The sequence below is a fragment of the Bombina bombina genome, chromosome 2, assembly GCF_027579735.1.
Source record: "Bombina bombina isolate aBomBom1 chromosome 2, aBomBom1.pri, whole genome shotgun sequence".
Lineage (NCBI taxonomy): Eukaryota > Metazoa > Chordata > Amphibia > Anura > Bombinatoridae > Bombina > Bombina bombina.
The window spans coordinates 531,813,192-531,830,411 of NC_069500.1; the positions used below are offsets into that span (position 1 = coordinate 531,813,192).

At 42.4% G+C, this 17,220-nt stretch overlaps 1 protein-coding gene across 2 annotated transcripts in view; it reads right to left on the reverse strand.

Annotated features, from left to right (window-relative positions):
• The window catches only part of IPO4 (importin 4), a 722,238-nt gene that overhangs the window by 608,881 nt on the left and 96,137 nt on the right, over positions 1 to 17,220 (reverse strand). The window lies entirely within an intron of this gene.

Sequence of the window (17,220 nt, forward strand, 5' to 3'; positions counted from 1 at the left end):
CCCAAGGGAAAGTGAAACCGACAGGACCCGCCCATCATGCAACACAATTCCTCAAGAGCTCCAAACTGGGAATCTGAATAAAAAATAAGAACAATAGAAAGACGATAAGAAATAGGATCACCATCCCTCCAGTCGTCTAAACAAGGGCTCTCTATCTGAATCAGCCAACTGAGATTCAGCGGACGGATCAGAAATAGGATACTCCAACGTCGCCAAAACTTCTCTCAGAAGTACACGCAGACGAGCCATTCTAAATCTAATAGCAAAATCCACCTCAGTCAGAGTATACGGGGTCTCTGACCCTATAGATAGCCCCTCTGAAGCCTCAGAGGACACCGCTTCCCCAGAAGACTGATCAGATACCACAGTCCTCTTGCATGCCAGACCTTGGGCAGTAGAACACGGATTAAGACTTCACTTGCAGGTGGCAGAAAGATGCAAATGCACTAAGGCCAGAGATAAGGCCATGCGAAACCGTGCAGTAACCTCTGGCGGAAAAAGATCTCCCTCAGGAGAAGGGGTAACGGGATGCGGGGCAACCGCCTGTGTAGGAACAGAAGAAGTTAGGGAACGCACCTCACGGGATGCCGAATCCTCAGAGGCCGATGGCTCATTGGTCTCTAACATTCCAACATGGGAAGAAGAGAACACTCTATTGCCGCATACGGAACATAATTGAGAGGGATGGGATACCCGGGCCTCCTCACAATATACACTGGTATCACAATCTGAATCAGAGGAAACCCTCTCTAACATACCAACATACTCCATAACTCAACTAAGTAGATTATGGTCAACAAAAGAAAACAACTGGCACCATACACCCCCAATGGCTGGGGCACTCACCACTTCCTATGACCCAGACATAAAAAGAAAACAGATACTCTCTCCAGTCGTACGGTCAGGAATACGGAAATGGGAACAAAAACGTGACCGCACTCGGTCACATGGTGCAACGTGCAGGAATCCTCCCGCTAAGAAAAGCGCGCCAGTCCATAAAACTGTGCAGCTTGAAAATAACCTGTATGTTCCGTAAAAGCCTATGAGCCCCAAACAACCATACACATAAGCCGTCAAAATCACATAACAAACATGACTAAAAGCCCCCACTGTTCAATAATCCCCCTCCGGAGATAATAACCCTTGATTGCATAAAGATAAAGGAGTTCCACTGAGACCCTGTCTTCTCATTACGTTACAAGCATGTAAAAAAATGTAAAACGATCTTACCGGAATCTATGCCATGGAACAGTAACAGGGTCCTTCAAGTTTGACAGATGATAGCAACGCTTCTGACATGGACATGAGGGCAGAAAAGCAGGCAGTGAAACTCGTCAACGCTGATTGCTTATGGAGCTGTTAATATGAGTCGTGATGATTTTGCAGAAAGACTCTCCCTGCATCTCCGGACTCTAACTTTCATCAATGCTCTCACTGAGAGGCTGACAAGACTACTTAAAACTCCAGTCCCATCTGGAAGAGTACTACCCTCCATAAGAAACTACTCCATATCTTCCAAAACTTCTCTGCCAACCTCCTGTGACGAAAGGCAAAGAATGACTGGGAGATGAGGGAAGTGGAAGAGGTATTTAAGCCTTTGGCTGGGGTGTCTTTGCCTCATCCTGGTGGCCAGGTTCTGTATTTCCCAAAAGTAATGAATGCAGCTGTGGACTCTTCCTGTATTTAGAAGGAAAAGGTCACCTTTTTAGGTTTCCAGATAGGGATAGTCATGGACACTGAATCTAACAGAAAATAGACGTTTGAGATTGGTTTCAGCTTGTCTAATCTTCAGTTCCTAGCATTCCCTTCAGTGACTATGTGCATGAAAGTTTTAGGTCTCATGACTGCAGCATCGGACATGATCCCTTTTGCTCGTTTTCATATGAGACCTCTACAGTTTTGCATGTTGCACCAATGGTGCAGGGATTATACTCAGATATCACAATTTATATACTTAAATCCCAACTCTCTCTGACTTGGTGGTTAAACCATCACCTTACCTTATTGTTCAAGGGGCCTCCTTGGTTTGCCCTACAGATTACAGATTCTTGGAAAGTGTCATTTCTCTTGGCTATCTCTTCTGCTAGAAGAGTTTCTGAATTGTCGGCTCTCTCTTGCGAGTCTCCTTATCTGATTTTCCATTAAGATAAAGCTGTTTTACGGACCTCGTTTAAACTTTTGCCTAAAGTTGTGAATTCTAACAATAATGGGGAAATGATTGTTCCTTCCTTGTGTCCTAATCCTAAGAATACTCTTGAAAGATCTTTACTTTCTTTGGATGTGGTAATAGCTTTTAAAATATTATGTTAATGCTACTAAAGATCTCAGAAAGACTTCTAGTCTTTTATTTATTTTTTTGGCTCCAGAAAAAGGTCAGAAAGCCTCTACTATTTCTTTGGCATCTTGGTTGAAACTTCTGATTCCCAAAGCTTATTTGAAGGTGGGGCAGTCTCTACCTCAGAGAATAACAGATCATTCTACATGATCAGTTGCCACATCTTGGGCTTTCAAGAATTAAGATTCAGTTGATCAAATCTGCAAAGCAGCCACTTGGTCCTCTTTGCATACATTACAAAATTTTACCATTTTGACATTTTTGCTTCTTTGGAAGCAGCTTTTGGAAGAAAGGTTCTTCAGGCAGCTGTCTCAGCATGATTCTAGTGCCTATGATTTAAGTTTTTTAAATTTTTAAGAAAACAATTATTTTTTTGGATTTAATTTCTCAGCGGAAACAGCTGTTTTTATTTCATCCCTCCCTCTATAGTTACTCGTCGACTTCCACATCTTGGGTATTATATCCCATCAGTAGCTAGCTTGTGGACTCTCACCACCTATATGAAAGAAAACATAATTTATGTAAGTACTTACCTGATAAATTCATTTCTTCCATGGTGGCGAGAGTCCACGAGACCCACCCATTTTTTTAGGGTTATGATTTTTTTGTATAAAGCACATTATTTATCCTGTTCCTCTTTTTGAATGCTTTTACTCCTTTTACACCTCACTAACTTGGCTATACGTTAAACTGAGGTAGGCGTGAGGTGGGAGGTGTATTTATAGGAATTTGAGGTTTGGGGAAACTTGGCCCCCTCCTGGTAGGAATGTATATCCCATCAGTAACTAGCTTGTGGACTCTCACCACCATGAAAGAAATGAATTTATCATCAGGAAAGTTCTTACATGAATTATGTTTTCATGATTAAGACAGAGCATGCAATTTTAAACAACTTTCCAATTTACTTCTATTAAAAGGTTACATACTTTTATGTTTTATGGCATAAACGGACCCCAGATTTCACATCATATACAGTGGGGCAAAAAAGGAAATTTATGCTTACCTGATAAATTGATTTCTTCTAAGATACGACGAGTACACGGATTTATCCTTTACTTGTGGGATATTATCCTCCTGCTAACAGGAAGTGGCAATAGCACCACAGCAGAGCTGTCTATATAGCTCCTCCCTTGACTCCACCCCCCAGTCATTCGACCGGAGGTATAGGAAGAAAAAGGAGAAACTAAAAGGTGCAGAGGTGACTGAAATTTTAAACAAAAAAAGGAAATTTATGCTTACCTGATAAATTAATTTCTTTTACGATATACCGAGTCCACGGGTTTCATCCTTTACTTGTGGGATATATTCCTCCTGCTAACAGGAAGTGGCAAAGAGCACCACAGCAGAGCTGCTATATAGCTCCTCCCTTAACTCCTCCCCCCAGTCATTCGACCAAAGGTATAGGAAGAGAAAGGGAAAGAATTAACAAGGTGCAGAGGTGACTAAAGTTTATAAAAAATAAATCCTGTCTCAAAATGACAGGGTGGGCCGTGGACTCGGTATATCGTAAAATAAATTAATTTATCAGGTAAGCATAAATTTCCTTTTCTTTTACAAGATATACAGAGTCCACGGGTTTCATCCTTTACTTGTGGGATACCAATACCAAAGCTTTAGGACACGGCTGAAAGGGAGAGACAAGACAGGAACCTAAACGGAAGGCACCACTGCTTGAAGCACCTTTCTCCCAAAAATAGCCTCAGAAGAAGCAAAAGTATCAAATTTGGAAAATTTGGAAAACGTATGAAGGGAGGACCAAGTCACAGCCTTACAAATCTGTTCAACAGCTCTAGTGGAATGAGCTGTAATCTTTTCAGGGGGCTGCTGTCCAGCAGTCTCATATGCCAGGTGGATGATGCTTCTCAGCCAAAAAGAGAGAGAGGTAGCCGTAGCTTCTTGACCCCTACGCTTCCCAGAATAAACAACAAACAGGGAAGATGTTTGACGGAAATCCTTGGTCACTTGTAAATAAAATTTTAAAGAGTGAACCACATCCAAATTATGTAACAAACGTTACTTCATAGAGGAAGGATTAGGACACAAGGAAGGAACCACAATTTCCTGATTAATATTCTTATTTGAAACAACCTTAGGAAGGAATCCAGGTTTAGTACGCAAAACCATCTTATCAGAATGGAATATAAGATAAGGGGAATCACAATGTAATGCAGAAAGCTCAGAAACTCTTTGAGCCGAAGAAATAGCTACTAAAAACAAAAGTTTTCAAGATAACAGTTTAATATCTATGGAATGCATGGGTTCAAACGGAACCCCTTGAAGAACATTAAGAACTAAATTCAAGCTCCATGGCGGAGAAATTGTTTTAAACACAGGCTTGATTCTGATTAAAGCCTGACAAAAAGCCTGAACATCTGGGACATCTGCCAGACGCTTGTGAAGCAAAATTGACAAAGCAGAAATTTGTCCCTTCAAGGAACTAACTGATAATCCCTTCTCCAATCCTTCTTGGAGAAAAGACAAAATCCTAGGAATCCTAATCTTAAACCATGAGTAACCCTTGGATTCACACCAATAAAGATATTTACGCCATATCTTATGGTAAATTTTTCTAGTAACCGGCTTGCGAGCCTGAATCAGAGTATCAATGACCGGCTCAGAGAAACCCCGCTTAGATAAAATCAAGCGTTCAATCTCCAAGCAGTCAGCTGCAGAGAAGTTAGATTTGGATGTTGGAAAGGACCTTGAATGAGAAGGTCCTTTCTCAATGGCAGTCTCCACGGTGGCAGAGACGACATGTCCACTAGATCTGCATACCAGGTCCTGCGTGGCCACGCAGGGGCCATTAGAATTACTGAAGCCCTCTCCTGTTTGATTCTGGCAATGCCATCAGATCCAATTCCGGTGTGCCCCATTGATGAATCAAGGTTGCAAACACCTCCGGATGAAGTTCCCACTCCCCCGGATGAAAAGTCTGATGACTTAAAAAATCCGCTTCCCAGTTTTCTGCTCCTGGGATATAGATCGCAGACAGATAGCAAGAGTGAGCTTCCGCCCATCAAATTATCTTTGATACTTCTATCATCGCTAGAGAACTCCTTGTTCCCCCCTGATGATTGATATATGCCACAGTCGTGATATTGTCCGACTGGAATCTTATGAATTTGGCCGAAGCCAACTGAGGCCACGCCAGCAGCGCGTTGAATATCACTCTCAGTTCCAGAATATTGATTGGCAATTGAGACTCCACCTGAGTCCACACACCCTGAGCCTTCAGGGAATTCCAGACTGCACCCCAGCCCAGGAGACTGGCGTCAGTGTAGTGGTCTGGGATGAAAGCGAGCAAACGGGATGATATCCATTGCTGCTACCATTAGTCCGATGACTTCCATACACTGAGCCACTGATGGCCGATGAATGGACTGCAGAGCTCGGCAAGTATTCAGAATCTTTGATTTTCTGACTTCTGTCAGAAATATTTTCATTGTCAGACATGTTGAACAGACTAGTAATAACAGCACAAGTCGTTAACAATCTTTATTATGTGAGAAATTTTTTTCGTAAAAAACCGTTACTGTACCTTTAAGGAAAAAAAAGTGTACACAGACTTCCCAAAAGTGCTAAAACGTTAAGGAAAATTGAAAATTTTGATAGGGAAAGCACCTAATGTGCAGTCGGATATTGCACCCCAAGTAAGAAAGAGACTTTGAACCTTAAAAATACGGTGAGGCACACAAAGAAAAGTTACAATGGAAAAAAACGTTTAAACTGTCTCTGCACTTCGCCACAGCTCTGCTGTTGCGCCTACCTGCCCCAAATATCAGTACAAACAATCCGGACTTGCTCCACAATGCAGCCTCACAATCTGGTCCTAACCGGAGTAATGGCTGTACTCTCCGGCTCTAACTGCGCACTGAGGCGCGAAAATTAGGCCCCGCCCATCATGTACAATGGAAAATAAACACCACCAGCAGCATGGGAAGCGGTCTGTGAATAAGTAATGCCTAATATATTAAGTGCCATGTGGAACCCCAAAATATAAACGCATCAGCCCTGATAAGCCTTATTTCAATAAAAAATAGCGTACTCCAGGCTGTCTTAGTGTCTAACCAAGCTCTTAAGTGTCCCTTGCAGTTCTCACAAAGGTCATTAAACACAGGGGTCCAGTACCACCCTACCCGGACTACTGTTTACCCCTCTTACCAGATATAATATATGTCAGCCAATTCTGAATCTACCAGGTCTCTTCAGAATATACATGACTGCACATACCTCAAAGCTGCATGTATCAGAAACGTTCCCCACACTGAAGCTTTCTCTGTACTCCTCAGTCATCTTGTGGGAAGCAAACAAGGATCTCAGTTACAACCGCTGAGATCATCAGACTCAAGGCAGAATTCTTCTTCTATGTCCTGCCTGAGGATAAATAGTACTCATCGGTACCATTTTAAAATAAAAAAACTCTTGATTGAAGAAACTAAAACTATTATTTTATCACCTCTTAACTTTACCCTTCCTATTACTAGCATAGGCAAAGAGAATGACTGGGGGGAGGAGTTAAGGGAGGCCCTATATAGCAGCTCTGCTGTGGTGCTCTTTGCCACTTCCTGTTAGCAGGAGGAATATATCCCACAAGTAAAGGATGAAACCCGTGGACTCGGTATATCTTGTAAAAGAAATATAATCTGTCTTAAATTGACAGGGCGGGCCGTGGACTCATCGTATCTTAGAAGAAATCAATTTATCAGGTAAGCATAAATTTCCTTTTCCTCTATAAGATACGAGTCCACGGATTCATCCTTTACTTGTGGGATACAATACCAAAGCTACAGGACACTGATGAACGGGAGGGACAAGACAGATACCTAAACCTAAACAGAAGACACCACTGCTTGAAGAACTTTTCTCCCAAAAATAGCCTCAGAAGAAGCAAAAGTATCAAATTTGTAAAATTTGGAAAAGGTATGAAGGGAAGACCAAGTCGCAGCCTTACAAATCTGTTCAACAGAAGCATCGTTTTTAAAAGCCCATGTGGAAGCCACCGCTCTAGTAGAATGAGCTGTAATTTTCTCAGGAGGCTGCTGTCCAGCAGTCTCGTATGCCAAACAGATGTTGCTTTTCAGCCAAAAAGAAAGAGAGGTAGCCGTAGCTTTTTGACCTCTACGCTTTCCAGAATAGACAACAAACAAAAAAGATGTTTGACGGAAATCCTTGGTCGCTTGCAAGTAAAACTTCAAGGCACGAACCACGTCCAAGTTATGTAACAGACGCTCCTTCTTAGAAGAAGGGTTAGGACACAAAGAAGGAACAACAATTTCCTGATTAATATTCTTATTTGAAACAACCTTAGGAAGGAATCCAGGTTTAGTACGCAAAACCACCTTATCAGAATGGAAGATAAGATAAGGGGAATCACAATGTAATGCAGAAAGCTCAGAAACTCTTTGAGCCGAAGAAATAGCTACTAAAAACAAAAGTTTTCAAGATAACAGTTTAATATCTATGGAATGCATGGGTTCAAACAGAACCCCTTGAAGAACATTAAGAACTAAATTCAAACTCCATGGCGGAGCAACAGGTTTAAACACAGACTTAATTCTAACCAAAACCTGACAAAACGACTGAACGTCTGGGACATCTGCCAGACGCTTGTGTAATAAGATTGACAAAGCAGAAATCTGTCCCTTTAAGGAACTAGCTGATAACCCCTTCTCCAATCCTTCTTGGAGAAAGGACAAAATCCTAGGAATCCTGATCTTACTCCATGAGCAGCCTTTGGATTCGCACCAATAAAGATATTTACGCCATATCTTATGATAAATTTTCCTAGTGACAGGCTTCCAAGCCTGAATCAAGGTATCAATGACCGACTCAGAGAATCCCCGCTTAGATAGAATCAAGCGTTCAATCTCCAGGCAGAAAGCTGCAGAGAAACTAGATTTGGATGTTGGAACGGACCCTGAATGAGAAGGTCCTGTCTCAGTGGCAGTTTCCACGGTGGCAGAGATGACATTTCCACCAGATCTGCATACCAAGTCCTGCGTGGCCATGCAGGCGCTATCAAGATTAACGAAGCCCTCTCCTGTTTGATTCTTGCAATCAGACGAGGTAGGAGAGGAAAAGGAGGAAACACATAAGCCAGGTTGAACGACCACGGTACTGCTAGAGCATCTATCAGTACTGCTTGAGGATCCCTTGATCTGGACCCATAACAAGGAAGTTTCTGACGAGATGCCATCAGATCCAATTCCGGTGTGCCCCATTGATGAATCAATTTTGCAAACACCTCCGGATGGAGTTCCCACTCCCCCAGATGAAAAGTCTGACGACTTAGAAAATCTGCTACCCAGTTCTCCACTCCTGGGATATATATTGCTGATAGATGGCAAGAGTGAGTCTCTGCCCATCAAATTATTTTGGAAACCTCTATCATCGCTAGAGAACTCTTTGTTACCCCTTGATGATTGATATATGCTACAGTCGTGATATTGTCCGACTGGAGTCTTATGAATTTGGCCGAAGCCAGCTGAGGCCACGCTTGAAGCGCGTTGAAAATCACTCTCAGCTCCAGAATATTTATTGGTAGTAAGGACTCCTCCTGAGTCCACACACCCTGAGCCTTCAGGGAATTCCAGACTGCACCCCAGCCCAAGAGGCTGGCGTCCGTCGTCACTATGACCCATGCTGGCCTGCGGAAGCACATTCCCTGGGACAGATGATCCTGTGACAACCACCAATGAAGAGAGTCTCTGGTCTCTAGATCCAAATTTATCCACGGAGATAAATCCGCATAATCCCCATTCCACTGTCTGAGCATGCACAGCTGCAGTGATCTGAGATGTAAGCGAGCAAACTGAACTATGTCCATTGCCGCTACCATTAGTCCAATTACCTCCATACACTGAGCCACTGATGGCCGAGGAATGGAATGAAGTGCTCGGCAAGTGGTTAAAATCTTTGATTTTCTGCACTCCGTCAGAAAAATCTTCATGTCTACCGAGGCTATCAGAGTTCCTAGGAATGGAACTTTTGTCAGAGGAACAAGTGAACTCTATTTTATGTTCACCTTCCACCCGTGAGTTCTTAGAAAAGCCAACAAGATGTCCGTGTGAGATTTGGCTAGATGGTAAGTTGACGCCTGAATCAAAATATCGTCCATATAGGGCGCCACTGCTATGCCCCACGGCCTTAGAACCGCCAGAAGGAACCCTAGCACCTTTGTGAAAATTCTGGGAGCTGTGGCCAACCCGAAAGGAAGGTAATGTGTGTCCAGGAAGGCGAACCTGAGGAACTGGTGATGATCTTTGTGGATAGGAATGTGAAGATACGCATCCTTCAAATCCACGGTGGTCATATATTGACCCTCCTGGATCATTGGTAAAATTGTTGAACGATGGGACTCTGAGAAATTTGTTTAGAGTTTTGAGATCTAAAATCAGTCTGAACGTTCCCTCTTTTTTGGGAACCACGAACAGATTGGAGTAAAACCCCTGCCCTTGTTCTAATTTTGGAACTGGGCAGATTACACCCATGGTATATAGGTCTTCTACACAGCGTAAGAACGCCTCTCTGTTTGTCTGGTTTACAGACAAAAGTGAAAGATGAAATCTCCCCCTTGGGAAAGAATCTTTGAATTCTAGACGATACCCATGGGTCACAATTTCTAATGCCGAGGAATCCTGAACGTCTCTTGCCCAAGCTTGAGCAAAGAGAGAAAGTCTGCCCCCTACTAGATCCGGTCCCGGATCGGGGGCTGCACCTTCATGCTGTTTTGGTAGCAGCAGCGGGATCTTGGCCTGTTTACCTTTATTCCAGGTATGGTTAGGTCTCCAGACTGACTTGGATTGAGCAAAGTTCCCCTCCTGCTTGGAGGCGGATGAGGAAGTAGAGGGACTGCCTTTAAAGTTTCGAAAGGAACAAAAATTATTCTGTTTGGTCCTCATTTTAACCGTCTTGTCCTGAGGAAGGGCATGACCTTTACCTCCAGTAATGTCAGAAATGATCTCCTTTAGTTCAGGCCCGAATAGGGTATTACCCTTAAAGGGAATAGCTAAAAGCTTGGATTTAGATGATACATCAGCAGACCATGACTTAAGCCATAACACTCTACGCGCTAAAATGGCAAAGCCTGCATTCTTAGCCGCTAATTTAGCCATTTGGAAAGCAGCATCTGTAATAAAAGAATTTGCTAGCTTGAAAGCATTAATACTATCCAAAATATCATCTAATGGAGTCTCAACCTTAATAGACTCCTCTAGAGCCTCAAACCAAAAAGCTGCTGCAGTAGTTACTGGAACAATGCACGCTATAGGTTGCAGAAGAAAACCCTGATGAATAAACAACTTCTTTAGAAGCCCTTCTAATTTTTTATCCATAGGATCTTTGAAAGCACAACTGTCCTCAATAGGTATAGTTGTACGCTTAGCCAGGGTAGAAATAGCTCCCTCCACCTTAGAGACCGTCTGCCACGAATCCCGAATGGTGTCAGATATGGGAAACATTTTCTTAAAAGTAGGAGGGGGAGAGAACGGAATGCCTGGTCTATCCCAATCATTAGTAACAATGTCCGAAATTCTTCTAGGGACTGGAAAAACATTAGTGTAAGAAAGGACCTCTAGATATTTATCCATTTTACACAGTTTCTCTGGCGGGATGACAATAGGGTCACAATCATCCAGAGTCGCTAAGACCTCCGGGTAACAAGCGGAGGTGTTCAAGCTTAAACTTAAAGGCCGTCACATCTGAGTCTGTTTGAGGGAACATCTTAACTGAATCAGAAAGCTCTCCCTCAAACAGCAATTCCCCCACCCCCAAATCAGAACACTGTGAGGGTACATCGGAGATGGCCAATAAAGCATCAGAGGGCTCAGCATTTACTCTAATACCGGACCTACTGCGCTTACCCTGTAAACCAGGCAGTTTAGATAATACCTCTGTAGTAGACATAACTGCAGCCATATCTTGCAGGGTGAAAGAATTAGATGCACTAGAAGTACTTGGCGTCGCTTGGGCGGGCGTTAAAGGTTGTGACACTTGGGGAGAAGTAGATGGCATAACCTGATTCTCTTCTGACTGAGAATCATCCTGAGACATACTTTTATCAGCTAAAATATGTTCTTTGCAATGTAAGGCCCTTTCAGTACATGAGGGACACATTTGAAGTGGGGGTTCCACAATGGCTTCTAAACACATGGAACATTGGCTTTCCTCAACGTCAGACATGTTAAAACAGGCTAGTAATGACCACAAACAGGCTTGAAAACACTTTATTTTGTGAAAAAAATAATCTGAAAAAGCGGTACTGTGCCTTTAACAGAAAAAAAGCATAGAATTTTTCAAAAACTGCTTTAAAACGATAAAATTATCTCAATTTTATGATAAATGTATCCCAACTTGTCAGCTAAGATTGCACCACAAGAAAAAGACTACTTAACCCTTAAAGGGACAGTACACTGTAAAATTGTTTTTCCTTTAATGTATTTTCAATTACTTGTTTATACCAGCTGCAGTAGATAAAATGTGAGAAATTGCATTTTCAGGTTTATTTGTGTATATGAAGTAGTTGGTTTTGTGCTTTTAAACCACAGCCTATTACAATGGGTTGAGCTTCAGGTAATATCAGATCTCATTATGTTATCACTTTGTGTACACACACACTTGCTTCCTTATCTTATATTTGTCTGGAACACCAAAGCTCAATACATAGAGAGAACAATCGAAAAACAGAATTTATGTTTACCTGATAAATTTCTTTCTCCAACGGTGTGTCCGGTCCACGGCGTCATCCTTACTTGTGGGATATTCTCTTCCCCAACAGGAAATGGCAAAGAGCCCAGCAAAGCTGGTCACATGATCCCTCCTAGGCTCCGCCTACCCCAGTCATTCGACCGACGTTAAGGAGGAATATTTGCATAGGAGAAACCATATGGTACCGTGGTGACTGTAGTTAAAGAAAATAAAATATCAGACCTGATTAAAAAAACCAGGGCGGGCCGTGGACCGGACACACCGTTGGAGAAAGAAATTTATCAGGTAAACATAAATTCTGTTTTCTCCAACATAGGTGTGTCCGGTCCACGGCGTCATCCTTACTTGTGGGAACCAATACCAAAGCTTTAGGACACGGATGAAGGGAGGGAGCAAATCAGGTCACCTAAATGGAAGGCACCACGGCTTGCAAAACCTTTCTCCCAAAAATAGCCTCAGAAGAAGCAAAAGTATCAAACTTGTAAAATTTGGTAAAAGTGTGCAGTGAAGACCAAGTCGCTGCCCTACATATCTGATCAACAGAAGCCTCGTTCTTGAAGGCCCATGTGGAAGCCACAGCCCTAGTGGAATGAGCTGTGATTCTTTCGGGAGGCTGCCGTCCGGCAGTCTCGTAAGCCAATCTGATGATGCTTTTAATAAAATAAAACCGTTACTGTCACTTTAAATTTTAAACTGAACACACTTTATTACTGCAATTGCGAAAAAACATGAAGGAATTGTTCAAAATTCACCAAATTTTCACCACAGCGTCTTAAAGCCTTGAAAATATTGCACACCAATTTTGGAAGCTTTAACCCTTAAAATAACGGAACCGGAGCCGTTTTAAGCTTTAAACCCCTTTACAGTCCCTGGTATCTGCTTTGCTGAGACCCAACCAAACCCAAAGGGGAATACGATACCAAATGACGCCTTCAGAAGTCTTTTATAAGTATCAGAGCTCCTCTCACATGCGACTGCATGCCATGCCTCTCAAAAACAAGTGCGCAACACCGGCGCGAAAATGAGACTCTGCCTATGCTTGGGGAAAGCCCCTAAAGAATAAGGTGTCTAAAACAGTGCCTGCCGATATTATTATATCAAAATACCCAGATAAAATGATTCCTCAGGGCTAAATATGTGTTAATAATCAATCGATTTAGCCCAGAAAAAGTCTACAGTTTAAATAAGCCCTTGTGAAGCCCTTATTTACAATCGTAATAAACATGGCTTACCGGATCCCATAGGGAAAATGACAGCTTCCAGCATTACATCGTCTTGTTAGAATGTGTCATACCTCAAGCAGCAAGAGACTGCAAACTGTTCCCCCAACTGAAGTTAAATGCTCTCAACAGTCCTGTGTGGAACAGCCATGGATTTTAGTTACGGTTGCTAAAATCATTTTCCTCATACAAACAGAATTCTTCATCTCTTTTCTGTTTCTGAGTAAATAGTACGTACCAGCACTATTTGAAAATAACAAACTCTTGATTGAATAATGAAAAACTACAGTTAAACACTAAAAAACTCTAAGCCATCTCCGTGGAGATGTTGCCTGTACAACGGCAAAGAGAATGACTGGGGTAGGCGGAGCCTAGGAGGGATCATGTGACCAGCTTTGCTGGGCTCTTTGCCATTTCCTGTTGGGGAAGAGAATATCCCACAAGTAAGGATGACGCCGTGGACCGGACACACCTATGTTGGAGAAATTATCATTTTATTACTTAACTATCATGCCCCCCACTGAGGGTGTAATCTATTCTGCTGGCTGTTTACACTTAGGCTTGTCAATAGCGTATATGCCAGTATCAAAACTTTCAGTATAGGTTGGGAAACCACAAGCTAAATCAGCTATTTCAAGTGATGAAATATGAGTAAAGGAGCTACTTGCAACCAATTTAATACACTCTAGCAGGTAAAAAGGATCATTGGGAATAATTTAAAGGGGAGAAAGTTTTGGGGTGAACTGTCCCTTTAAGAACAAAAAAAACATTATACCAAAAACGTTATAATTAAGCAAAAAAAAAAACCTGCACCTCGCCACAGCCCTGCTGTGGCGCCTACCTGCCCTCAGGGGTAAGCAAAATCGGATTAACCCTTCGATTAGGCCCAAACTTTCCTGAAAGGCCCAACGGAGCTGGAGCTTGCTGCTTGCATGGGGAATACAACTGCGCAACTGAGGCGCGAAAATAGGCCCCGCCCATCTAACTCGATGTCTCACAGCCTTAAACAATAACCGCACCAGAGCGGTCTAAAAACCTAGCCATGTGGGTTCATATACCCATCTAAATGCAGCCATGTGTACCCTCCATTGCCAAAATAAATTGAAAATGTTTGCCACAAAAAATGTTATTTTATCTCCCAACATAGAATCGTTTGCCCACAAACATCATGTCATCAGTGTCAACCATTTTTTACAGCCCAACATACAGGTCCAGTAATACCCCTCTCTATACATTAGGATAACTGCTTACCCCTTCCCTCATGGGGATACTGTCAGCCAATTCTGAAATAACACAGTCTCTCCAGAAAAAAATGACTGAACATACCTCAATGCTTGTAGCATGAAAAACGTTCCTCACACTGAAGTTTCTTAAGTACTCCTCAGCCATTCTGTGGGAACTGCTCTGGATCTTAGTAACAACTGCTAAGATTATCAGTCTCCAGGCAGAAATCTTCATTCCATCTGCTGCCTGGGAAAAAATAGCACTCACCTGTACCATTTAAAATAAAAAAGTCTTGCTTGAAGAAAATAAAAACTAACATTTTATCACCTCTTTCACTTTACCCTTCCTATTACATAGTGTAGGCAAAGAGAATGACTGGGGGGTGGAGTCAAGGTAGGAGCTATATAGACAGCTCTGCTGTGGTGCTCTTTGCCACTTCCTGTTAGCAGGAGGATAATATCCCACAAGTAAAGGATGAATCCGTGGACTCGTCGTATCTTATAGAAGAAAAGTATTTAGTCAGCCACCAATTGTGCAAGTTCTCCCACTTAAGAAGATGAGAGAGGCCTGTAATGTTCATCATAGTTATACCTCAACTAAGAGACAAAATGTGGAAACAAATCCAGACAGACAATAACATTGTCTGATTTGGAAAGAATTTATTTGCATATTATGGTAGAAAATAAGTATTTGGTCACCTACAAACAATCAAGATTTCTGGCTCTCACAGACCTGTATCTTCTTCTTTAAGAGGCTCCTCTGTCCTCCACTCATTACCTGTATTAATGGCACCTGTTTGAACTTGTTATCAGTATAAAAGACACCTGTCCACAACCTCAAACAGTCACACTCCAAACTCCACTATGGTGAAGAACAAAGAGCTGTCGAAAGGACACCAGAAACAAAATTGTCGACCTGCACCAGGCTGGAAAGACTGAATCTGCAATAGGCAAGCAGCTTGGTGTGAAGAAATCAACTGTGGGAGCAATAATTAGAAAACGGAAGACATACAAGACCACTGATAATCTCCCTCGATCCTGGGCTCCACGCAAGATCTCCCCCCGTGGGGTCAAAATGACCACAAGAACGGTGAACAAACATCCCAGAACCACACGGGGGGACCTAGTGAATGACCTGCAGAGAGCTGGGACCAACTTAACAAAGGCTACCATTAGTAACACACTACGCCACCAGGGACTCAGATCCTGCAGTGCCAGACGTGTCCCCCTGCTTAAGGCAGTAGATGTCCGGGCCCGTCTGAAGTATGCTAGAGAGCATTTGGATGATCCAGAAGTGGATTGGGAGAATGTCATATGGTCAGATGAAACCAAAGTAGAACTGTTTGGTAGAAACACAACTTGTCGTGTTTGGAGGAGAGAGAATGCTGAGTTGCAACCAAAGAACACCATACCTACTGTGAAGCATGGGGGTGGCAACATCATGCTTTGGGGCTGTTTCTCTGCAAAGGCAACAGGACGACTGATCCGTGTACATGAAAGAATGAATGGGGCCATGTATTGTGAGATTTTGAGTGCAAACCTCCTTCCATCAGCAAGGGCATTGAAGATGAAACGTGGCTGTCTTTCAGCATGACAATGATCCCAAACACACCGCACAGGCAACGAAGGAGTGGCTTCGTAAGAAGCATTTCAAGGTCCTGGAGTGGCCTAGCCAGTCTCCAGATCTCAACCCCATAGAAAACCTTTGGAGGGAGTTGAAAGTCCATGTTGCCCAGCAACAGCCCCAAAACATCACTGATCTAGAGGAGATCTGCATGCAAGAATGTGCCAACATACCAGCAACAGTGTGTGACAACCTTGTGAAGACTTACAAAAAACTTTTGACCTCTGTCATTGCCAACAAAGTATATATAACAAAGTATTGAGATGAACTTTTGATATTCACCAAATACTTATTTTCCACCATAATTTGCAAATAAATTCTTTCCAAATCAGACAACGTGATTGTCTGGATTTTTTTTCCACATTTTGTCTCTCATAGTTGAGGTATACCCCTCTCTTATCTTCTTAAGTGGGAGAACTTGCACAATTGGTGGCTGACTAAATACTTTTCTGCCCCACTGTACATAAATGTTAAAAAAAAATTACCTAGTTTTATTCTTAAACTATGCTCCATAACGGCAGAAAAATCAACTTTTATAAATCGACGATGACGACACAGAATCCAGCCCTCAAATATGGGCAGTACATGTCCCACTAACCTATTTGATGTCTATTTTTTGCATCTCATTAGTAGCCGATTTTGTAGCATTGCTCACTTTAATCAGGTCTACTACATCCAGAACAGAGATCAAGAGAGTGACGTCTTCAATGACGTTGCACTATCTTGGGCATGCACATCGCAGCTAAGTGCCGCCATCTTCCAACCTGGGTTGTCAGCCCTGATTGGACAACGGTAAAAGCATCCAACGGAGTGGGTTTGGAAAGGGTTAAAAAAAAATTGGCAAAACTTTTTGCCAAAACGTTACGCATTGGAAACAGATAGGGCATTGTAAAGGTCTTTCTTTTAGTACATTTTTTGAATTCATTATGTTTTTTTGTGACTTCAGTGTCCCTTTAACAAAATGTGCACAGTCTTTTTATATTTACAGTTTTTGAGTTCCTACTAAGCATGTGCACAAATTCATAGGCTATATGTATATTCATTCGTGATTGGCTGATGGTTGTCACATGATACAGGGGGAGTGGAAATGAACATAACTTTGACATCTGTCAG